The sequence below is a fragment of the Dreissena polymorpha genome, chromosome 1, assembly GCF_020536995.1.
Source record: "Dreissena polymorpha isolate Duluth1 chromosome 1, UMN_Dpol_1.0, whole genome shotgun sequence".
NCBI classification, from domain to species: Eukaryota; Metazoa; Mollusca; class Bivalvia; order Myida; family Dreissenidae; genus Dreissena; species Dreissena polymorpha.
The window spans coordinates 144,965,765-144,972,087 of record NC_068355.1 but is presented as its reverse complement, the minus strand read 5'-3'; positions in this window follow the sequence as shown (position 1 = coordinate 144,972,087).

The window sequence follows — 6,323 nt, the reverse complement described above, 5'->3', positions numbered from 1 at the left end:
AATGTAGCAATAGGTTAAGAGAGCCGGGACAGGGACAGTGAACACTTAAATGAATACATAGACCCCTAAGGTTTTGTCATGATAATTATTTGTTAGGTAAGTGGAATGACCCCTTTAGTATTTTCATGTTTATGATAATAAGGTAGGGAATGTACTGTTAAGGTATTTTGTAGGTGATGAGGGTAATAATTGGAAGGATAAAGACACCTCAGATATTCCCATGGTAATGAGGTTCAAAACGGTTAAGTTAAGAGAGGATGCTCCACTTTACTGTTGTTTGATTGCTTTTAGCTGAACTAAGGACTTGTCTGTTCATAATTCTTGCACAATGTCTGTGATTAATGATTTTTATAGGCATATTATCCGGGCGAAATGCCCCACTCCTCATTCAGTGCGTTTCTCCAGTTTATCAGTTACAAATTGTTGAAGAATTGTTATTGTTATATTTCAGATGAGGATTTCAAGCCTGAGGATTCAGCCAGTGATATTGCAGAGGAGTATGATAGTAACCCTTCCATTTCATCGGATTCTGAAGAAAAGGTGGGCAAAGTGCAAACAGTCCGTATAACTTAACAAATTTGATTCAGTAACCTAATGATATAGTGACGTTATAGCAAAACAACAGTAAATGATGTGTTTTTCGGCAGTCATCATATTGTTATTTTTCACCATTTTAAGAATCTATTTGGTAGAATTTCAAAACTTTGAAGTTAAAAACAGCTTTGTGTGTGTATGTGCTGAACTTCGATGTTAAATTATTCAAAAAACTTTTAACATGCAGTTCATGTTTTATATTTATCCTTTATTCACAAATTGTTTGTATTTGTATTCACTCAATAAGGACACTTGGCAATCGTTCACTCTTATTGCTACAGGTCTGGTTTTAAGTGGATATTTACGTTGACTCAGACACACTCAAACAAGCCACTCAGCTAAACCATATTCATTCAAAGAAGGGAAATACATTATGGATGAACTATGCTCATTTGTTAACAGGAAGACGGCAGTTCAGGCTCAGGAGATGAGGAGAAAAAAGCTCAGAAGGCGGCCGCCAGAGGGAAGAGGAGGCAGGAGAAACAGGAGCGCCGAGAGAAGGAGAAAAAATTCCAAACCTGTGGTATGTGCTGAGGACATAAAATGCTTATTGCAATCTTAGAGAGCAGAGCTACATTTTGTCATTATTTCAAGTTCTGTTCCTATAAAGTATTTATCAAAGGTTAAGAACATGCACTATTACCCACCAAGACTGCAATATTATTTTATTATAGCAAATAAAGTACTTCACATTTGATGTTCTTTTGTAATATTTTGCATAACATTTATCATGGTTGTTTGTTGTATTCATGTCCTAGGGGAAAAAAAACAAACTGCAAGACTCATAATTTTTGCATTGGCTGATCTGGGACAACTCTTTGCAAACAAGCATTACACCCATATTCTCAGAGTGAGGCTCGTAAAATATTCATAAACCTGCAGAGAGATGAGACGTTTAAGAAGATTCGCAAAAAAAGGAAGCCAAGGACCCCAACAAGTCAAAGCGGCCGCAGACCGCCTACTTCCTGTGGTTCATGGAGCGGTGGGCACAAATCAATGAGGAGAATCCAGGCTTCTCCGTGGTCGAAATATCCAAGAAGGCCGGCGAATTGTGGGCAGGAATGCCCGCTGAGGACAAAGAGGTTGTGACAAACATTGTATTTTACGTCCGTGTATATACCGTCTTTTCCTTTTTCAATTCGAATTAGACACAAGGAAAAACAAGAATCAACGTATATAAGTTAATATTCCGATTGTCTTATTACTGGAACAAAAACAAAAAACTAAACAAAATTGAATTCTCTGTATCGTGTCTCGACGTACTTATAACAAAACAAAGCACGAAACATATTTCCCTATTCATATTTCGTTTTAATTTTAATAATAAAAAAATCAATATTTGAAAATTGAAACACAGTTCCTTCTTCCATTTACCGTTCTTGAATTTATACAAGGCTAAACGGAAAACAAGGTTGCGTTGCGCTGTTGTTTTGGGGAGATAAGTCATGATGGGTCTTTTTGCGCAGTTTTCTTCCTTAGATATTATTATTTTGAATACATAAATGTACACTATTGTAGACAAAGAATATGCGAGTCTTTGATAGTCTAATTGGAAAACGAATAGACCTAGTAACATTAAATTACGATACAAATGTACATGTCTGCTTGTGCTAAAAATCTTTGGATTTTAGAACATTCATAACATGCATTTCGATAATCATGGCACAATAAAATATCTCTGTTAATCATAGGTTTTCTCTTCAAGTAATTAAAACAATTGAATAATTTACTACATTGTATTCATATCTGTTTAACAAATAAAAAAGCCCCAAATTATTTCTAAACATATAAATTCAATTAGTATGGTGAATAATTTTTTGAAAGCATTTATTGACTCATGAAGTCATGTCACGATACGTCGTATGCCGTCATGGTGGGCGCACGTTCAACACAGGTCTTGCTTAAAACCAGTGATTTGTAACAAGTTGCAAAAATAGGGTGCGACACTAGTCCGGAATTTCACACTTCAGATTGTTATACAATTTAGAGCATAGTTTTTTATGCCTTAAGCAATGAGTTCACGAACTGTGTTCTTTAAAACTTGTAACAGAATGATGATGTTTGGTGCTTCCTTTATAGGATAAAGAACATTTTCGTATAACAATTATAAAATTATTGTAACATTATATTAGCAGAAAAATAAGCGCTAATTATAGTATATTATTAAAAATACCATATAAGTTTCAGCCATGACATTGTTACAAATAAATTAGTTTCTATGAATAACGTGTGTTTTTGTACATTTTTTCCACTTTTAGAATTACTGTTTAAACGATATGCTTTTCGACTTTGGAATGTACTTTAACGCTTGCTTGATGGTGCGTTCTAATTCCCGGCCAACGGCCACCACCACCTTGAAGAACTTACCCATAAAATAAACTCTGAAAGTCGTGTATATTCTTGGCTCAGCAAATCATCTAAAATGGAACGTTTCAACGCATGCAAGTAGATTCTATAAGCATGGCGCATTATATACGCCTTCTTTATTAAACGTAACGTTTTAAGTTAAAATACTTCGCGACGTGATAATGTTATTGGTAATTAAATATTTTGTTAGCATTAACTTAATCTTAGGCGCTCTTTTCAGAAAATATAATATGTTATTTAAATAGTTATTAAATAGGAACATTTATCAATATTATTTAAGTTTATTTTATTTTTGTCAAGCGCAAAACGCTTTTATATAAGGTGTTTGAATATTACTCTTGTTTTAGAGCTAAAATCACTAGACATATCACTATTCAGTTGTTAAATGTAACATGTTTTTTTTTCTTAATAGAACATATTTGAAAATATATATTATACAACTTGCTCTGTACTATTCCATACAATAAAAAAATGTATTTATTCTCCTTTTTTCCGGTGCTTTCTTTCAATATACGCAAAACTTATACAACTTTAAAATTTTCAGGGGAAGAGGTATTACGGCTCTTAAAACGCCCCCCCCCTGATTATAGGACTTAAACGAGTTATTTTTTTAAAATTAATACTGGACTGGATCGACATGAAATACCTGTACGTTTGGAAACATTTAGATGTCAAGATTATGATCTTTCTATTTGAAAACATAAAATACCAGGAAAGATACCTGGAAATATCCACGTCTTCTTCTCTTACGGCGCGTCTTTTCGTCCCAGAAAAAAGCACTTAAAAAGTTAGCTGATGGAAATTAGTGATTTATTCTAATGTAAGGGAACAAAATGCGCGCAAAAAGCCATTAATGAGTAACCTCCCCAAGACAGCAGCACAGAGTAAAGATCTATAAAATAAAGATGTTTATTTATAGATATGTGCACAGCGCCACTCGTTTTTCGTTTACTGTAGTATCAAACCAAAAACGTTAAACGGGACGAAACAATCTGTTTCAAGTTTAAATCATTGATTTTCGTTGTATGAAGATTGAAAAGAAAATCGGAACATGAACTAATATGCGTTGATTTTCATGTTTCGTTGTGTCGAATGCAAAAGGAAAAAGTAAAGACGGTATATACACGCTCTGTGCGCTCTGTTTCTGATCATCAACAGCTGCAGTTTTTTTTGAGACAGCAAGTGGTACACATGAAATGTATATTTTTGTGTTGTTTAAGAGCGGTTGTGATTTCCTTTTGTCTATCTTTTGTCCATTGTAAGATGTCAACATTTAGCTTGTGACAAATATAAAAGTAAATTATCTATCCCATCTTCATAAAAAAGGTCAGGATACCTGTCCAAATTATATTTGTTGTGAGTAAAAAAATTGGGATTTTTTTGTTAAATATTAAATCCCTATTGTTAAATATTTTTTACAGAAAGGAAATTGAAATGAGTCAGGCCCTTGGAAAACTGGGATGAATGCAAATACGTAAGTGTCGTCACAGATACGCCTGTTGAGTCAGCTTTTCATGCTATTAAAAGACGACAATTTAAACTCAATGGATTGAACCTTATTTTTAAACGAAAAAATAAAATAAAAAAGGGCGGAAAGTATTGTCCCTATTTGGGTCTTTTGGGATATTAGGTTACCTGGTTATCGGGCTGACTTAAAGGCATGTGACAGGATAAACCTACTTACTGAAATGAATTGATTTTGTTTATTTCAATAAGTATGCTCTAGTTTCAAACGTCTTGTATTGTAAATGTGTAATGTTGATTGTGAATGCTTGTATCTCAGCAGAAGATGAAGCGATGTTGATTGTGAATGCTTGTATCTCGGCAGAAGATGAAGCGATGTTGATTGTGAATGCTTGTATCTCAGCAGAAGATGAAGCGATGTTGATCGTGAATGCTTGTATCTCGGCAGAAGATGAAGCGATGTTGGTTGTGAATGCTTGTATCTCAGCAGAAGTTGAAGCGAGAAGAGAAGATGGAGGTGAAGGGTCAGGCTCGGGTTCGGAGGAGGAGGAAAAGAAACCCACTGGATTCACGCGGCGCTCACAGTGAAATGAGGGGGAGGAGTCACATGTTGGAAAGGTATAAGATATATAACCTAGAATTCACTTCTGAGTTGTGTAAGCTAGAACTCCCTTTCGAGTTGTGTTAGCTAGAACCCACTTTAAAGTTCTGTTCGCTAGAACTAATTTCAGAGTTTTGTTAGCTAAAATTCACTTTTGGGTTGTGTTAGCTCATTTTTGAGTTTTGTTAGCTAGAAGTCACTTTTGTCTTTTTTTTAGCTAAAACTCACTTCCGAGTTGTGTAAGCTAGAACGCACTTGAGTTCTTTAAGCTAGAACTCACTTCAGAGTTTTGTTATCTAGAACTCACTTTTGAGTTCTGTTAGCTAGAACTCCCGAGTTGTGTAAGCTAGAACCAACTTTTGAGTTGTGTTAGCTTATATGCACTTTTGAATTGTGTTAGCTAGAACTCATTTCCGCGTTTTGGAAGCTAGAATCCACTTTTGAGTTGTGTAAGCTACAACCCCCTTTTGAGTTGTGGTAGCTAGAATTTACTTCTTAGTTGTGTAAGCTAGAACTCACGTTTATGTTGTGTAAGCTAGAACCCACGTTTGAGTTCTGTAAGCTAGAACTCACTTGTTAGCTAAAACTCCCTATTGTGTTGTGTTAGCTGTACTTACTTTTGAGTTGTCTTAGCTTTGCTCATTTTTGAGTTGTTTTGGCTAGAACTCACTTTTCAGTTGTGTTGGCTACAAATCACTTTCGAGTTTTGTAAGCTACAAATCACTTTTGAGTTTTGTGAGCTATAACTCACTACTGAGTTGTGTAAGCTAGAACCAACTTTTAAGTTGTTAGCTAAAACTCACTTTTGAGTTGTGTTAGCTTACTTTTGAGTTGTGTTAACTTAACTCACTTTTGAGTTCTGTTAGCTAGAATTCGCTTCTGAGTTGTGTTAGCTAGAACTCTCTTTTGAGTTGTGTTAGCTGCCAATCACTTTTGAGTTGTGTTAGCTACAAATCACTTTTTAGTTGTTTTAGTTACAAATCACTTTTGAGTTGCATTTGCTAAAAATCACTTTTGAATTGTGTTAGCTAGAACTCACTTTTGAGTTGTTTTAGATACACATCACTTTTGAGTTGTTTTAGCTAGAACTCACTTTTAATTGGGTTAGCTAGTTCTCACTCAACTCTACTATGGGGACCTGTTTTGATAAGGATATGTCATGATGGGATGGTTTTGGGTTTATTGTTCCATTATAAAATATTCTTGCAAAAGATACAGTGTTTCAGTTATATCAATAATATTGTGACTTAGTAAAAACTAAACGTGTACACCAACGGATTCACACATTCCAAATTTA